Genomic DNA, 19,695 nt, shown 5'->3' with positions numbered 1-19,695 from the left:
TCTGTATGTGCGTTTTATTTGTTTTTCGCATAAAAAAGAAAGGAGAGGAACAAAAAACCTCAGTCAGACATTGCCACCCGAACGATGGGAGCATTTGGGAATTTTTATTTTATTTCATTTCTATTTTATTTTATTTTATTTCAATATGCTTTTGCGCTGTTTTTTGCGATTTTATTTCTTTTTGTTTTCTTTTGCTCTCAAATATATGTCACATTTGCGGAGTGGCACAGTGGGATGAATCGAAAAAATTTATAAAAATTAGACAAGTAAAACGGGGATAAGTTTAACGGAGGCGGTTCTTAAGTATCCATTATAGACTCTAATTAAGATTTTCTCAAATTTGGCCGGTACATAAAACATCGATCTAAGGAGGTAGCACCTTAGGACAATATAATCATTTACGAAAACAATTGCATTGCAAAGCCTTTGCTCCTTACTGCAATGACGTTGGTGAAAGTTGCAACCAAAATGTATCCAAAACACAAATAAAAGCACCAAACTAAGAAAACTCCACAATCGCATAATAGAGACCTTTTCAACGCTTAGGCGTCATAGGCGGATATGCTAGTCTTTGTGACATTCTAATAATTAAACCAATCCCAGAGAAAAGGAACGCACGGCCAACTTAGGTTGAACATGTCAAACAATCAATCAGTTTGTCATCACCTCCTGAACTGCAAGCGGATATCCTCCACAGGTAAAATCCCGAAAGCCGGTTATCAAAGGAAATATGGATGTCCAAGCTCTATCGAAAAAGGGAGGATTATCGTCCTGAACTACATGTGCCCATCCTACAACAGAGCATCCCAAAGACCATTTAACCATGAAAAGAAGGCTAAAGATTGAAAAGAGGGTCCCCTTCATGGCGCCGAGAGAGAATGAACGTCAAGGCCATTCACTGCAGTAATGAAAAGTCCTTAATCTCTCTTTCTCAACCAGTATCAATGTCCATAATTTCAAATATTTGGGGCAAAGGTCTATTCCGAAAACTCTTTGAAGCGGGCATATTAATTTATCGATTGTATATCGAGTCTAACACAAATCACTTTTCAAAATTTCAGCCAAATCGGATAATAAATCCATTACTTATGGACTCAAGATCCCAAAACGGAAGATTAGTCGGTCTATATGGCAGCTATATCCAAATATGTTGAAATCTGTACCATACTCAATTCGGATGTCAAAGGGTTTAACTCAACCCATTGTTCCAAGTTTCAGCGACATCGGAAAATAATTGATACTTGTGTGAACCCAAGACCTTAAATCGGAAGATCGGTCTATATGGCCGCTATAACCAAATATGAATAAATCGAAATCATACTCGGCACGGATGTCTATGGTTCTACCACAGATGGCTGTTACAATTTTCAGAGCAATTGGGTAATAATTGAGCCTTGCATGGATCCAAGACCTTAAACCGATAGATCGGTCTATATGCCAAATGTATCCATATATGCTTCGATCTGGACCATACTCAGCTCGCTAGTCAAGGTGTCTAAAACAACTCACGATTCTTAATATCATCAAAATCGGATATTCAATGCGTCTTTAAAAGGCTCAAGTTTTTAGATCGCCATATATGTAGGTTAGGTTGAGTGGGTTGCCCACCAAAGGTGAGTTCACTCGGAGGGCAGACCGACACATTGTGGTACCCTAGAAAGAAAGGGAAGACAAAGAAGATGTGAGACCTCGGACTAGTGATTATACACGAATAAGAAAAAGACAAGAGGAATGGAGAACTCGAGCGGGGGAGTTGACCGGCATTGATGTAGGTTTTTGGGGGATTGGGGTCATATCGGTTCCGATTTGGATATAATTCCCTCATAATATGGTCCTTCGACTTGACTTCGTGGGCCCCTAGAAATGGCTATTGCTATCAGATTTGGATGAAACCTTGCATGTAGTGAATTTTTAATGATTTCCAATATCAGTGATAAATATTTGAACCAGATTTATCACTGATCTCCGGATTTGACATCTTGAGCCCTGGAAGCCGCGGATATTTTGAACGTTGTGGTCTGTTATGATTTCCAACATTCGGGATAAGTATGGATCAAATAAGTCTATAACCTGATATATCTTCCAAATAAACCGATCTCCCGATTTGAGATCTTGAACTCCTGGAAGTCGCTTTTTTCAGATTTGACTAAAATTTTGCATGTAGTGTTGTTCATGACTTCCAACATACATGGTAAGTATGGTCCAAATCGATGTATAACCTGCTACAGTTCCCATTTAAACCGATCTCACAATTTGACATCTAAAGCCTCTGGAAGTCAAAGTTGTTATACGATTTGGCTGAAAATGTGAACGTTGTGTTTTATTATGATTTCCGGCATCCGTGGTAAATATAGTTAAAATCGGTAAATAATCTGATAAAGCTCCCATATAAACTGATGTCCCGATTACTCTTCTAAGCCCCAAGAAGCTTCACTTTTTAGCGGATTTGGCAAACAATTTTTACATCAAATACACATGTGCAACCGATGTCGCGGACAATTAGCGGTATCCAGCGAAGAGTCTCAGTGAGAGGTCGGGCGGCACCGGCTATTGTACAATACAATTACTAAATGCCTATGATGCTCCATATGACAAGGCGAGTTATAGGCGCCTTTATGTAAGCAATGGTCACCCCGTTCAAGCTTGCTCACCTATAAGAGCTTGGCGAAGATCGCTACCTCCAAATTCAAATGTGGCTACAACAATAACAAGTTAATTTGTGTAAATTTTTAGTTGATCCCATGGTGATGATTTACCGGTATGTGGCACGGCCGAACTCACCATGTTTTTTCTTTTCAAAAATTTTAGCGTGATGTCAACAGACATACGGACATTGCCTCAGAATTTTACGACGCCCCAGAATATATATGGGGTCGAAAATTAATATTTTGATATGTAGCGAACGAAATAACGAAATGCACTTATTTATAAGACAATACTTATCACCATATTGAAATAGCATGCCTATCTTAAACAATTTTCTCAAAAGTTTTATTTATCCCACTGTGCACCAATGACGGTGACGAAGACCCCTAAGGTTTGTATGTTATCTGCAAGAGAATATAAGAAAACATTGAAGAAAAACCAACAGTCTACAGCACATTGGCACACAAGCTTACACATAAACATATACCAACACTCCCATGCAAACCCATAACCAGACCCTCCCCCTCGCATGTTTAAACGATGGCCACAAGCCATGTTCGGCTGCCCCCCAGCCAAAGAGGCAGCGAATGGAGCAGCCAGCCAGCCAGCAAGCCATAAGACCACAATGTACCTTCGCAAATAAACACATATGTTACATACACACATACCGATACCAGCGTATGTAAAATCACACAATCAAACACACTGAATGTGGCATTTATCACAGATGATTTCTGTTCTGGTGTTATTTGAAGTTTTTCTTAAAACATTTGACTCACTCAGTCAGCTCTCTGTAATAAGCACACACATATACGCACACAACCAAATGCTATTCGTTACTCTCCTATGAGTAGTATGAGAGACTTGTTGTTGCATACCAATCTTATTGGAATTCTAGTCTTTTGGATTCTCTTCTCATCTGCCCAAACATTAACACATATAAAAGGCAGGCTATTTTCAAAGGTTATATTTTATATGTGAAAACGTGTGTGTGTGTGCGTGTATGCTGTAGGGTTTTTGTCTCTTTTGTTTGTAGGATGTTGGCAAAAATGGCCGACATTTAAGCAGCACAAACAAAGGTCCTTAAGTTATACATAATATACAAACATATAATCATCTTATTGAAAAGCGGAGGTATCCTTAGCAAAATACTTTGTCATAGTATGGGTATGCATATATGTATTCATATAATTGAATTCTATTCAATATGGACTGCCTGCCAAATGCTTCCCCCGGGGATATCTTCAAAGTTTTAGGTCTGAGTTTGTGTTGTTTAGGAAAAATTAATAAAAAGGCCAAACAGTTTTTAAAGTATATCTGTGAAGGATATGAAATTCGATTGTACGATATTGATATCAAAGTTAGGAATCTTTCAAAAACAAAAATAGTAGTGAAATACTGTAAGGTATCATATAATTGTATAAAATCGTCTTAATGGTTACTAAAATTATAATCATAATTATATGCAAAGTACAAAATAATTAAAAACATGACACGTAATGCAAAATTTGATCGGTGGCGACTTTATTATAACCTATACCTACCCTAACTACGGCTCTATAAGTGTTAATCGAAGATTGTATATAATACATATATTTATATGAGATAAATATTAATCGTTCAAACTTCTCATAGCAATGCTTGCAGTCTGATTCAAGTTTAAGCTCAATCTTAAAGAAACTCATTTTTATACTATACTAGCCGAACCAGGCCTACTCCGCTGCGCCTTCTCCAACTCTCTAATGTCTTTTTAGGGTGGGAACACTTCCCCTGAATGCGAATATCGAATTCGTGCTATTTTAGCCTATCACGCTGAACGCGTTCAAATCCAGGCAAGAACATCGAACAAAGCGGTGTTTATCCCCTCTTCATGTTGGCGACAATTGCGACATACAATGCCATGCATGGTCATTTAAAAAATTTTCCCCAAAGAGGTGTCGCACTGCGGGACGCCTTTCGGACTCGGCTATAAAAAAAGGTCCCTTATCAATGAGTTCAAACTTGGATCGGAAAGCACTCATTGATATTCGTTTTCTGGTCTCCAATACCTTTCATTTGATACCTGTATTTTGCCCATCCGACCACATTCGGATATGGGCGGCGATTTTGGGGTAAGGGGGAGGGTCCGCCTCCACCCGATATCTAAAAATTATATAGCCTATGTTTCCTTTCAGACAAACGTATACAATCTATGAAAATTTTAAGTAAATCGGTTCAGCCAAGTATCGTATAGTCATAATGGGTCTAATGGCGTTTTTGAGGGGTGGCGTGATCCCCTATACTTTGATCTGATTTTGTATGTCAGATTCGAAATCTACTCCCGAATACCTTTCATTTGAGCCCCATGTTGAAATGAACGTCCACTATGCCTGTTTGGGGAGTTTTGGGGTTGGGGCATCCCAATGGGTACTTAGATTTAAATTTTTAAAATCATATTCGTATTCTACTCTCCAATACCTTTCATTTGATACCTATATTTTCAGACGGCCATGCAAACCTCTGCCATGGTGGCATCCAAAGCTTGTATACTCAAAAATAGTTGCGGCTGGAGTTTCCTGTTCTAATTACACTACCTCGCTGACATTGGTGTTGCATTTTCCTTTCGAATACTACAAGATCCGCCTCATCAACTTTTCCATGTATTCAATGTTACAGTTGTCGACATGGAGCCTTTTCGCGTTATTCAGGTTATTTTGGGCGTATGCTTTTATCATTGTCTTAAATGGAAAGGCTTCAAGGGCCGTACGTTGGTATGTTGTACTTATGCAGATTTTATTGCGAAAACGCCTCTATGATATAAATACCACATTAACCACGCTCGACAACCCTGTCTATTAGCTGTTCCTTTACCAATACATATGTTTTGTGGAATGACAGATTTTTTGTCTACACCATTACACTACTCCCGTGGTATACACATGATTCTGTGCATCGGTTGGAAGTTATATGGATGGTTTCGAACGCTAGACAACGGCAACGGCTCACGCTGTTGCTTCTTTGTGTCAATTTTCATTTTTAGAATTTGGTAATAGAGAGCTTGCAAAATTCTACTGGAGGGTTTTTCCCAACAGAAGTTTGCAGCATCTAACAGCTGTGTTATGAAAGCCAACTGTTTAATTCAAATAAAGCAAAGAGAGTAAAGGCTGTGCTTACTCTCCTGCAAGTTTTTACTGGCAAATTTTTACTGGAAAAGTACGTGAACATACTTATTACCGGCAGAGACATGTTGCATGTTGTTTTAATACCCTCCACCATTGGATGGGGATGTACTAACTTCGTAACTTAGTTTGTAACACAGCGAAATATTGGTCTAAGACCCCATAAAGTATAAATATTCTTGACCGCCATACCATTTTAAATCGATCTAGCCATTTTCGCTGGTCTGTCGATCGAGAGCACGTTAATTTTCGAAGGAGTGCGTTTAAAATTTTGCACAAATACTTTATATTGGTCCATGTTTTGTTATAGCTCCCTTACAAACCAATCATACTTCTTGAGCCTCCAGAGAGCGCAATTCTTATCCGATTTGGTTGAAACCTTGTATTATGACGTTTTTATGACATTCAACAGATGTGCCAAGTATGGTCTGCATCGGTTCAAAACCTCTTATAGCTTCCATATAAACTGATCTCCCGTTTATACTTATTAAACCTCTAGAGAGCGTAATTTTAATACGATTTGTCTAAAAATTTTGCACAATGACTTCCAATATACAAGCCAAGCATGGTCGATTAACAACTTGATATGGCTCCAATAAAAACCTATATCTTGATTTGACTTTTTGATCAACTACAGAAGGTAATTCTTATTCATTTATTGTTTGACCTTTCATTATTCTTTTTCTGCAAATAAAGAGAAACCTTACAAAGAACTTTACAAATGCGATCCTCGCACCAGCCGAAGTTAGCACATTTTTACTTGTTTAACTTTACTTAGCCCTTTCGTTTGGATGCTATGTGATTGGAATACAAATTATTTAGTTTATGTATTTGTTAAATTTAATTCTATTCATCATCATAACATTGTAAGCCACCGCATGCAAAACCTATACCTATTCTATTAGTAAAAATTTCATTGTAACATAACACTTGAAATATATAGCAGACATTTAAACTGGGAGGAGCATCATCATTATCACAGGACTTAATTTTTTTGGGGCGGGTTCATCCTCTTCTGTATATGCCAAAACGAAAAGATTCGCCGACAAACACCATATACAGGGATGCGACATTTTGAGCCAAAAAAAAAAAGTAAACAGAACACGCAAACGAAATTCAATTGAAGAGATACACTCACTCATTTATGTTGTACTATCGCACTTATACACATCCATACTCATCACTCAAATAAGCAACTGAGATAAAAGAACATTTTTCTCTGCTCAAATACGAACTGAATTCACAGCCACATTTACTTGTTTGTACACAACACTCACTCGCCAACACATCATGGGGCAGTGGGCCTCATGCAAACACACAGTCGATTTCAGTGTGTGAGTGCATGCACAATTGAGTATCTGTGTATCTGCTGAGGTCTTATCTCTATGTTGTTGTTGTGTCTGACTGTTTGGTGGCTACCAGCATAAGTTGTGTGAATTGTTGTTGCTGGCTGCCACTCATGATGATGCTGTGCTGTGTTTGTTGTTTTACTGGGGAGATTCATTTCGTGTTCTATCTGCTCTTCATGCATTCATTCTGTCCTTGCGTCGTCATCAACATCATCGTGTATCTTGTATCTCGCTCTGTCTACAGCAATGATGGGAGATACTTTTGTCAATTGATGTCGCTATATACATATATACGTGCTTATATATGTATGTAAGTATAAATTGTACACACATATATATTCCAATATGTATAAATTCCTTATTGTACAAAATAAACTCCCCCTTACTCCGATTTCAACAAGCAACGACTGTAAGTGTTGGTGGCTGTTGGAAGCAACCACAGCAAATCAGGGTACGTAGTGTTGCCACACTTTAAATATTATGTAATTTCTAATACTTTTTAATTCTGTAATTTTATTTTCTATTAAATTTTATACTAGGTATACTTTCCTTATATGTGGCCTTTTAATAATAATTAATTAATTAATTCTATTTTTTATTTTTAACTATTCTTATATATAATTTTAGTTTCTTCCTAAATTTTATATTTTTAGTTTAATTTATTTTATTTTGTTTTATTTTATTTTATTTTATTTTATTTTATTTTATTTTATTTTATTTTATTTTATTTTATTTTATTTTATTTTATTTTATTTTATTTTATTTTATTTTATTTTATTTTATTTTATTTTATTTTATTTTATTTTATTTTATTTTATTTTATTTTATTTTATTTTATATTATTTTATTTTATTTTATTTTACTTGATTTTATTTAATTTTATTTAATTTTATTTAATTTTATTTATTTTATTTTATTTTATTTTATTTTATTTTATTTTATTTTATTTTATTTTATTTTATTTTATTATATTTTATTTTATTTTATTTTATTTTATTTTATTTTATTTTATTTTATTTTATTTTATATTATATTATATTATATTATTTTATTTTATTTTACTTGATTTTATTTAATTTTATTTATTTTTTATTTTATTTAACATTTTTTTTTATAAATTAAATATGATTTTGATGTATTAATTAATTTTTAACATATTATTTTATTTCCTTTTTTTACCGGCGAAAATTTCTTTTTAAATTGTCTTCGCTATTTCATGGCAACTCTCTTCGAAACTTCACCCAAACTTCACCAAAGATAAGAGTAACAAATGTTTATGCCATTCACGTTAAAGCAGCACACGCGAGGACCAAAGGGCCAAGGCAGCAACATCAGCATCACAATCATCATCATCATATACACGGACACAAAAACAGCAGTGGAAACAACAACAACAAACAAAAAATAAATGTTGTGACACCAAAAGCAAATACGACAACAGAAACGACGAAATGTTGAACAAAAACTCTCGTTCAATTGCGGTCGACCGAGTTGTGGTGGTTTCTGTGGGTCGGGGAGCAAATGCCATTAAGCGATATGCAGCTATAAGGCAATGGGTGGTGCCATGTGAAGGAAGAGGATTTCCCCACATTTCCTCTCCCCCTGCCCCGTTCATCCACTCACAATGATATAACGAGATTGAGATGATGTTATGTAGTAGACAATGAGAGCACTTTAGCTGCCATCTCTTTCCAGAGAGTGCTATAATCCAAATTGTGGAGTATGGCGGGGGGCTGTGTGGAGTGGATCCCACAACCCTGCCAGGGTTGGCTGACTGTCTGCTGGATGCTTGACTCAGTCAGCACAGACTAACATTAAAGAGGCTCAAAAGGATGCGGGTTCATTGTATCTGCTCTCCATTATGCACGATTACGAAGAGCCACCATCTGTGTGATGGGGTTTTATTAATGTAGGGAGGATTTTGCGTCCTTAAATTGTCCTCATACGCCCGTTAATGCTGTAGGGCGACTGCGCATTATCCATTCACATCTCTGCTGGCAGTAATGATGATGCTGCTGATGCCGATGCTGCTCCTACTGCTACACAGGTAATATTTGCAATGCATTAAAATGTTTCTAATGTATTTTTGCTGCTGTCTTCTGTTGGTTGGCGGGTAGAAGAGGGTCAGTTTCCCTTTGTAATTCCGTTTGTAAATGCTTTTTTGATTCGTAATACAAAATGAACAACAAAGCATTTGCAGTCTAGAATCACCACAAAGTTATCACCGTAAGATCTTGGAGGGGGGAATGGAAAATCGGCAGATACAAAACGGCTGATATATAAAATAGGAAAAGTTTTTTCTTTGAGTGCGAATGTCAAAGACTATAACGGGAGAGTAAGTACTTTTATATCCTCAAATTCGTCGAATCTTGGAGATTCTATGAATGTTAATGACATTTTTTCAATGGAGAACATTTTATTAAAATTTTGTTCTTAGCTAAGCTATTTTCTCTTAACCTTCAAAATGCAAAACAGGCAAAAAAAAAACATTTGGATTATCTTTGGGACAAACAAATCTGATCTATTGGGGAAATATTATTTTTATAATAGCTTTGTAATATTTCCCTAGAAATTTGAAAGTCAGTAGGGAATTTGCCTTTTTTGACGTGAAAATCATTTCGTTTATGATAAAACGTTTAATGACTTCGTCTATACTAAAGGATGGCTCTTTTACTTTTTATTAGATTGAAAAAAGGGTGCGGATACTAATCCGACCCATGCCAGTACATAGGGGGGACACAATACCAGAATTGAACCAACTTAGGAGAGTGGTATGGAAAACAATTAGGTATTTCGTAAGTACAATGGAATTGCCGACTTAGATTTTCTTTTTCGAGGTTACTTTTTTAGTACTGAGATAAGAAATGCTCCAATGTCTCATCATCTTTACCACAAGCCCTACACATTTTTAGCTAAATAAAAAAATTCTTTTAAGCCAAAAATGTTTTGTTTACAGCAAAAGATCCCGTCTTACACGAAAAATTGTTTCGTTTACTTTATTTATCGCTTGTGTCTCTTTCATTTGGCGGAGAGTGTTAGCTCGTCAGCGTAGGAAGGCGTTCGTTGAAAAAACTAATTTTTGTTTTCTTTCATTGAGTTGTGGCCAATTAGCCTGCAGTTAGTATTGGTAGGCAAGCAGTCGTGTGTATTGTTTGATAGTATTTTGCACTATAAAAACCTTTTTAACAATTAAAATAAAAAAATATATACAACTAGTAAAAAGGCATTAAGTTCGGCCAGGCCGAACTTTGGATATCCACCACCTCGGGTATATATGTAAATCCCATTTCGACACAATCCGGTGAAATTTGGCACGGACATTGAGTGGTCTATTATATACGTCACTATTCAATTTTGTAGAACAAAATGTTGGTCTTTTTGGCAGATATATCCAATTATTAACCGATCTAAACCATATTAAGGTCGGTTGTTGGGAGGTCTTAACCTACTCACTGTTTCAAATTTCAGCGAAATCGGGTAAAAAAATTAAGCTTTTATGGTTTTTAGTCCCCAAAATTCATTCAAATCGGATAGGAATTGCGCCCTCTGAGGCTCAAGAAGTCAAGACCCAAGATCGGTTTATATGGCAGCTATATCAGGTTATGAACCGATTTGAACCATACTTGGCACAGTTGTTGGATATCATAACAAAACACGTCGTGCAAATTCCATTCAAATCGGATAGGAATTGCGCTCTCTAGAGGCTCAAGAAGTCAAGACCCAAGATCGGTTTATATGGCAGCTATATCAAAACATAGACCGATATAACTCATTTACAATACCAACCGACCTACACTAAAAAGAAGTATTTGTGCAAAATTTCAAGCGGCTAGCTTTACTCCTTCGGAAGTTAGCTTTCGACAGACAGACGGACGGACATGGCTAGATCGACATAAAATGTCACGACGATCAAAAATATATATACTTTATGGGGTCTCAGACGAATATTTCGAGTAGTTACAAACAGAATGACGAAATTAGTATACCCCCCATCCTATGGTGGAGGGTATAATAAAGCTTTTATGGGCTTCAGACCCTTTATCGGCAGATCGGTCTATATGACAGCTATATCTAAATATAGTCCGATCTGTACCATATTAAGGTCAGATGTCGGGAGGCTTAAAATAACCCACTGTTGCAAATTTCACCGAAATCGGGTAATAAATAAAGCTTTTATGGTCTTCAGACCCTTTATACGGAGATCGGTCTATAGGGCAGCTATATCTAAATATAGTCCGATCTGAACCATATTTGAGTCAAGTGTTGGAAGGCTTTAAACTATTCACTGCTTCAAATTTCAGCAAAATGAAAGGTAAAGTTTTTATAGGCATTAGACCTTTTATAGGAAAATCGATATATATCCAAATATGGTCCGATTTGGCCCGTTCAAGAACTTAACCAGCGTGCATCAAAAAGATATATCTGTGCTAAATTTCAACTCAATATCTCAATTTTTGAGTGACGGACGGACAGGCACACGGACATCTTTAAATCGTCTTAGAATTTTACGACGATGTAGGGTTGGAAATTGATATTTCGATATGTTGCAAACGGACTGAATAAATAAATATACCCCCTATCCAACGGTGGTGGGTACAATAAACAAAATTAGTTTCATTCAATAATGATACGTGTGTAGCTAACGTTTGATATATTGTACCGAAACGTTGCAATAAAAGAAAAACCTCATCATATGAAAAGCATGTTGTTTCTCGTAAAAATGTCTCAAACATTTTATTTTTTTGCGAGTATGGAATTTTTAGTAAAATATGAGCCGATTTTCACAAAAACCCATATTGTTCGATATAGGGCCACAAACGTGATATGCCCAAAATTCCGTGACAATTGGTCAATAAATGTTATCATTATTTCGATTACATGAATACAAATGAATAATTCGCCTCATAAAGTAATTCCAAATGAATCGGCATTTGGAATTATATCTTCTCCCTACCCTATTCCATATCAGTGGTGTTAGCACCAAAAATACCATTCAATAGAAAAAAAACTAAATTTCCCACAGTAACTAGATGCCGCTTACTCACAGTTTCCCATTTACTGATATTTTTCATGTCATCCCACTAATAATTTAAATATATCATAAATATTCTCCAAAAATCTTCCCTGTCAAAAAGTATGCATCCTGCTATACTTTGATGCGTAAGAGATAGAACAATCAATGGGGACTTGACATATTTATTAGATAGTTAGGCATTGTTGAAAGATATTTTATGGCATTTTAACCATATGCAAACATTGACACCAGTACACATGTGCTTCGCCAGAATTGCCAATAAAAAAGGCGTACAAGGATCCTCAGGATCTTCCAACCAAATAGATACACAGGGATAACCCTTTCATGTTTTCGTTTTTTGCCCATCCCTTCCAAAAAAACGTCAACCATTGATTCTAAATGCAAAAGTCAATGATGGTAAATTAGGAATTTAAAAGTTTGCCATACACAAATGCCATCGAGATACAATCACTTAAATTTATGCTGACTGGCACACTCACAGGATGATGAGCAGGATAATGCACAATAAAAAAGGATGCGTATCCCATGACAAATTTAAATATTGACTACATCAAGGCTGAGTGCATGTGTAAGTGAGTGTGTCGACTTCTTGTCATTGTGCTTTATAGCATAGAGTGAGCCCTCTTTTTTTTCTTAATACGCCAACAAGGATAATCAACAACTACCCAACGACACACAAAGGCATATTGGTTTTGTTGCTTCTATTGCTTTGCCTTTAATGTGTTAACTTAATTTAACGCTATTAGCACCCTTGCCTTTGCCCTTGCCACACTTGAATGTATAGATAGATGGATATGCCACCCAAAATAAGGGTGACTCATAGGAAGTTTTGAAGCCTGATACCAATGCCACCACCCTTAAAGCGTTGGCATGATATGTAGATTTGTTTTTCATTGTTAATTTTGGTGTTTTAGCACTTTCGTAATGATAATGAAGATGTTCTCAATGTTGTCGAAAAACGTTTCGATGTGACAAATTTGTGGCTTGTTTGATGGAAAAATGCAAAAGGGATGAGGAGTAAGGAAGAAGAGTGCTTAGTAGCATTGAAAAAAAAGATAGATTGCCATAAAAAATTATATCATATAATGATTTGGCAAATTTGGCTACTCAAACAAGCTTGCGACGTTCTCTAAATAGAAAATCCAATTAAAAACAAGTGAAAGCATGCTAAGATCGGCCGGGCCGAATCTTATATACCCTCCACCATGAATCGCATTTTTCGAGCTCTTGCCACGGTATCTCTTTTTAGGCAGACAAAGGATATAAGAAAAGATTTGCTCTGCTATTAGAGCGATATCAAGATATGGTCCGGTTTGGACCACAATTATATTATATGTTGGAGACCTGTGTAAAATGTTAGCCAATTGGAATAAGAATTGCGCCCTTTGGGGGCTCAATAAGTAAAAGAGAGAGATCGATTTATATGGGAGCAGTATCAGGCTATAGACCGATTCAGACCATAACAAACAAGTATGTTAAGGTCATACGAGGATCCGCCGTACAAAATTTCAGGTAAATCGGATAATAATTGCGACCTCTAGAGGCTTAAGAAAACAAGATCCCAGATCGGTTTCTATGGCAGCTATATCAGGTTATGAACCAATTTGAACCTTATTTGACACATTTGTTGAAAGTAAGAATAAAATACGTCATGCTAAATTTCAGGCAAATCGGGTAGGAATTGCTACCTCTAGAAGTTCAAGAAGTCAAGTCCCCAGATCTGTTTATATGACAGCTATATCAGGTTATAAACCGATTTGAATCATACTTGGCACAGTTGTTGGATATCATAACAAAATACTTCGTGCAAAAATTCATTCAAATCGGATAAGAATTGCGCCCTCTAGATGCTCAAGTAGTTAATACCCAAGATCGGTTTATATGTCAGCTATATAAGGTTATTGACCGATTTGAACCATACTTGGCACAGTTGTTGGATATCATAACATAACACGTCGTGCAAAATTTCATTCCAATCGGATAAGAATTGCACTCTCTAGAGGCTCAAGCTGTCAAGACCCAAGATCGGTTTATATGGCAGCTATATCAAAACATGGACCGATATGGCCCATTTACAATACCAACTGACCTACACTAATAAGAAGTATTTGTGCAAAATTTCAAGCGGCTAGCTTTAATCCTTCGGAAGTTAGCGAATTTATTTTATTTTTTATTTTATTTTATTTTATTTTTTTTTTTTATTTTATTTTATTTTATTTTATTTTATTTTATTTTATTTTATTTTATTTTACTTTATTTTATTTAATTTTTCTTTATTTTGTTTTATTTTAATTTGAAATTATAAAATTTTTTTATTATACTGGATTTTAAACTTTCCCAAAGGGATCGTTATATTTATTATACCTTGCAATATGTTATATGAATTAAATATGAAAAGGACAGCTATTTATTGTGTTAAAAACACATTTCAAAATATTTCACACCTCATTGTCTCCACTCCATGGGAACATATGAATGTCTTTACTATCGCTCTCATTTAAAATCAAAACTATAGAAAATGACATATTTTTGCAAGGTATTATAATTATAGGCTATCATATAGTCTCACTTACACTACTCTCAAATTTCTTTAAATTCCTTTACAAATGTTTGCAATTATTTCCCCAATGTTGACTCTTTAACGGTTCAAATGTGACCTTGATGTCTGCCTTTCATATTGTGATTGGTATTGCAAATCTTTATATAAACAAAAAAATTGCAAAACCATTAGAAATAAAACTAAAAGAATTGATCTGCAGCCTTTGTCTCATAGTAGTAGGGGGGGGTTTGGCTAAACGACTTTTATTCTTTGCCTTGTTGTGCTTATCATTTCTGCTTCTTTGTTGGTCCTTTCAAATGGCATTGGCATTCAGCCGTTCAAGTCAAGCTGCGCATTATTTTCTACCATAAAAGTCAAATGTCTCTGGCTTTTGAGACTTCTTACACTACTCTATCTCAGTTGCCGTTACTGTCAACTCTGGTGTCTGCCTCAAAGTCTGCTTTGCTTTGAATTCCTTAAGACAAATTCCAATGCTAGCAGTCCTCTACCGGTGATTTGCTTTTTCAACAAACTCTACTCTGTAATTAACTCAGTGGGAAATCATTTGTAAGGCTTTGCCAGGGCAAGCAGACACAATGCTACGCCATCCAGGACATGGCAGCTTCTCATCAAGCCAATGCTTCAGTTGACTAAGTGAGTATGCATCATTACGGTACTATACGCGGTCACTATCCTTAACACAGACCTCACAAAACGCACAATGCTCTGATATATATTCATATTCCCCCCCCTCAAGTCAAACAAAACGGTAGTTCAAAAACCTATGGAAAAAACAAAACGAAGTCATTCAAAACGAAGCAGCGATCTTATTTTAACGATCAAGGATATCTTTTGTTTTCATTGCCTTGTTCTTTGTGCCATTGCCAAAAAGCGGAAGTTGCAGTCTACAATTGTTGTGAATGTGAATATGTATGAGAATTTCAAACGTCTGCAAAATCAGAAGATGAAGACGAGAAAACGACATCTCAATAGAGAAGACCTTTTGTTTTCCCCTTGGGCAATGAAGATGAAGAAGAAAAAAACAACATGCAAGGACCAGGGAAGCTCAAGTACTTGACAAAAATATGAACACCAACCAAATATTTCAACTTAACGGAATATCATACTAACAAAAACACATAACATAGAAATTTTTACTGACATCTGACTTTGGTTTTTGGCTTTTTACCCCGCTCCACTGGAAGAAAAGTTCAGATGTGATTTTATTTGAAACTTACAGCATTTCGTTTTAATTGCTGTGTTGGCAGCATCTCAGAATCCAGTTTTACAGGAAGGGGTGGAATTAGGTGGGAAGACAAGATTCCCTTGCGTAATGAGGATGATGGTTCTGAGGCAAGGTATGCGACAACTGAATGCAACTAAAAATTACTTGATGCCTAATTACATGACTTGCTGTATAAAGGGTTTCCTGAGTCATGGGAAATGCGTTTTTTTGGCTCCTACTAAAAAAGTTCGGTATTTAAATCAACAGAAAGCTATAAATTTTTTGAAAACAAGTAAAAACGCTTTAAATTCCGATTCCGAATATTCGTCTCGGATCTTACATACCCTCTAAATAGGGTCAGATTTGACAAGTTATCTTAATGAATTTTTCAAATATACAGCAGGTTATATCATGTTATGGACCTTGCCATGACCTACGATCATGGGCATGGCTGCTAGATATCATAAACAAGTAAAAAGGCGTTAAGTTCGACCAGGCCGAACTTTGGGTACCCACCACCTCGGGTATGTATGTAAACCACCTTTCATCATAATCCGGTGAAAAATACATAATTTATGCCCCCATAGCAGCTTTATCGTAATATTGTCCGATTTGGACCAAATTCGACACGGATATTGAGTGGTGGAGTGGTCTAATAAGTACAAGACATTGTTCAATTTTGTAGAACAAAAATATCCAAATATAGACCGATCTGAACCATATACGACACGGACGTCGGAAAGCCTAACATAAGTCACTGTTTCAAATTTCAACGAAATCGGATTTTAAATGTTTTTTTATGGGGCCATGACCTTAAATCGGGATATCGGTCTACATGCGAGCTGTATCCAAATATGAACCGATCTGAGCCAAATTGAAGAGACCTGTCAAAGGGCCTAAAACAACTTCCTGTCCCAAATTTCGGCGAAATCGGACAATAAATGCTATTTTTATGGGCCCAAAACATTATATCGAGAAGTCGCTCTATATGGCAGCTATATCCAAATCTGGACCGATCTGGGCCAAATTGAAGAGGGCTGTCCAACTCACTGTCCCAAATTTCGGCGAAATCATACAATAAATGCGTTTTTTTATGGGTCTAAAACCGTAAATCGGGAGATCGGTCTATATGGCAGCCATATCCAAATCTGAACCGATCTAGGCCAAATTAAGGAGGGCTATCGAAAGGCCTAACACAACTCCCTGTACCAAATTTCGGCGAGATCGGACAATAAATGTGCCTTTTATGGACCAAAAACATAACACCGAGAGATCGGTCTATATGGCAGCTATATCCAAATCTGGACCGATCCGGGCCAAATTGCAAAAAGATATCAAGGGTCTTAACATAACTCACTGTTCCGAATTTTGTCAAAATTGGGCAATAAGTGCGCCTTTTACGGGCTCAAAATCTTAAATCGAAAGATCGGACTATAAGGCAGCTATATCTAAATCTGAACCGATCAAAATTATAGTGGGATATCGATTGGCCTAATAAAACTCATTGTCCCAAATTTCATAAAAATCGGATAATAAATGTGGCTTTTATGGGCCTAAGACCCTAAATCGGCGGATCGGTCTATATGGGAGCTATATCAAGATACAGCCCGATATAGCCCATCTTCGAACTTATGGATGGACAGACGGACGGACATGGCAAATGATATTTGAAAGTAGAGTATGAAAATGATTTTAACAAGTAAAAGCGTGCTAAGTTCGGCCGGGCCAAATCTTATATACCCTCTACCATGGATCGCATTTGTCACGTTCTGTTACCGGCATCTTTTCTTAGACAAAAAAAGAGAGCGATATCAAGATAGGGTCCGGTTTGGACCACAATTGAATTATATGTTGGAGACCTGAGTAAAATGTCAGACAATTCGAGTAAGAACTGCGCCCTTTGGGGGCTCAAGAAGTTAAATAGAGAGATTGATTTATGTAGGAGCTGTATCAGGCTATAGACCTATTCAGACCATAATGAACATGTATGTTGAGGGTCATGAGAGAATCCGTCGTATAAAAATTTCAGGCAAATCGGATAATAATTGCGACCTCTAGAGGCGCAAGAAGGCAAGATTCCAGAACGGTTTATATGGCAGCTATATCAGGTTATGGACCGATTTGAACCTTATTTGGCACAGCTGTTGAAAGTCATAATAAAATACGTCATGCAAAATTTCATTCCAATCGGACAAGAATTACGCCCTCTAGAGGCTCAAGAAGTCAAGACCCAAGGTCGGTTTATATGGCAGTTATATCAAAACATGGACCGATATGGCCGATTTACTGGTGTTTTTCTATGACTGGTGTTTTTCTATTTGAAAATGTCATTCAAAGAACTTGAGAAATGCTAGCCATGGTGGATGTATATGAGATTCGGCCCGCCCAAACTTAGCATGCTTATACTTGTTTCATACTACTACCGCCATCTATGTGTGAGGTCGGTTACTTACATCAAATATTTACTGCGGTTTTCATACGATAAAAAGCCGATTTTAGCCTTTAAATGTTAAAAATACTACAAAAGCTTGCAGATTACATCTTATTCTTTCATTTTAAAGATTATCAGAATGCAAGAAAAAATCCGTCTAGGTCTGGGACCAGACGTCCGGAGAACTCAAATACACAGTGAAAGTTGAGAACTATAACTCAAATGGCGTTAGTAATCTCCACTGCCAAATTTGCCTGTGAATATTCAATTAAGGAACAGGTTCAAATTTCTCACATATCATTAAGCGCTGTCCAATTCAAGTTTAAGCCCAATGATAAGGGCCCTCCTTTGTATAGCAGAGACCCAACGGCACGCCGCTGTGCGACACCTCTTTGTAGAGAAGTTTTTACATGGCTTCTATGCATGGCATAGTACCTCACCGATGTCGCCAGCATTAGGAGGGGAAAACCACCGCTGAAAATTTTTTTTCTAATGTTCTCGCCAGGGTTCAACCCCCAGCGTTCAGCGTCATAGGCGGACATGCTTACTTCTGCGCTACGGTGGCCTCGATGGCGTTACAACATTCCAACATTATTGGTGTGGCCGTTTGGAGAACTTTCAAACGAATGAAGTTCCCTTGGAGTTTAACAGGTATTATCCGAATTAATTCTTGTTTTCATACACATCAGTATACACAATGTTTGTTTTTTCTCCCAACAGTCTTCAAGGTGTTTCTTTCTCCATTCAAATTCCACAACATTCCAGCCTCTCTTTGTCAAAAATTGACATGAGTCGTACAATCAACCTTTGGCTTTTCTATGACCCCATTTCACATTAAACATTATTGCAAACCATTTCACTCTTCTCTGGAGTAATGAATTCCAATGTCAGCGGAATGCAAACAGTAGCCCCCGTTTTACCAGCCATTAGAGAGACACAAAGGCTTTTGTTTCTCGCCTCACATACAAATGAAAGGAAAATTGAAATCGAATACTTCAGGAAGGCAACTGCAATGGTGCAGTAATTCCGCAATCAAAAATCCCTGGATCACACATTTGGTGGGCGCAACCAAAGGAAGTAACCTTAGCAAGATGATGACGTGCTGCAAGATGTGAATGTGATGTTTGTGAATTTCAATGTGGATGACGCTGATGATGACGTTGATGATTGTTGGATGATCACAGGGCTATATGTCGGTGGTGGTGGTGGTGGTGGTGGTGAATGAAAGTGGTGATCTTCCTTTGTTATATCAATCATTTTGAGTATAAGCGAATGAACAGAATACGAAATAATCATGTCAAGAGGCAACTGC

General features: G+C 36.8%; 1 protein-coding gene across 1 annotated transcript in view; it reads right to left on the bottom strand.

The window, feature by feature from the left end:
• The window catches only part of LOC106080816 (transcription factor hamlet), a 102,104-nt gene that overhangs the window by 65,102 nt on the left and 17,307 nt on the right, over positions 1–19,695 (bottom strand). The gene's annotated exons all lie outside the window — the stretch shown is intronic.

Source organism: Stomoxys calcitrans, chromosome 3 (genome assembly GCF_963082655.1).
Source record: "Stomoxys calcitrans chromosome 3, idStoCalc2.1, whole genome shotgun sequence".
NCBI classification, from domain to species: domain Eukaryota; kingdom Metazoa; phylum Arthropoda; class Insecta; order Diptera; family Muscidae; genus Stomoxys; species Stomoxys calcitrans.
The sequence above is the reverse complement of the archived record's forward strand: the minus strand, read 5'-3'. Positions and strand labels throughout refer to the sequence as shown.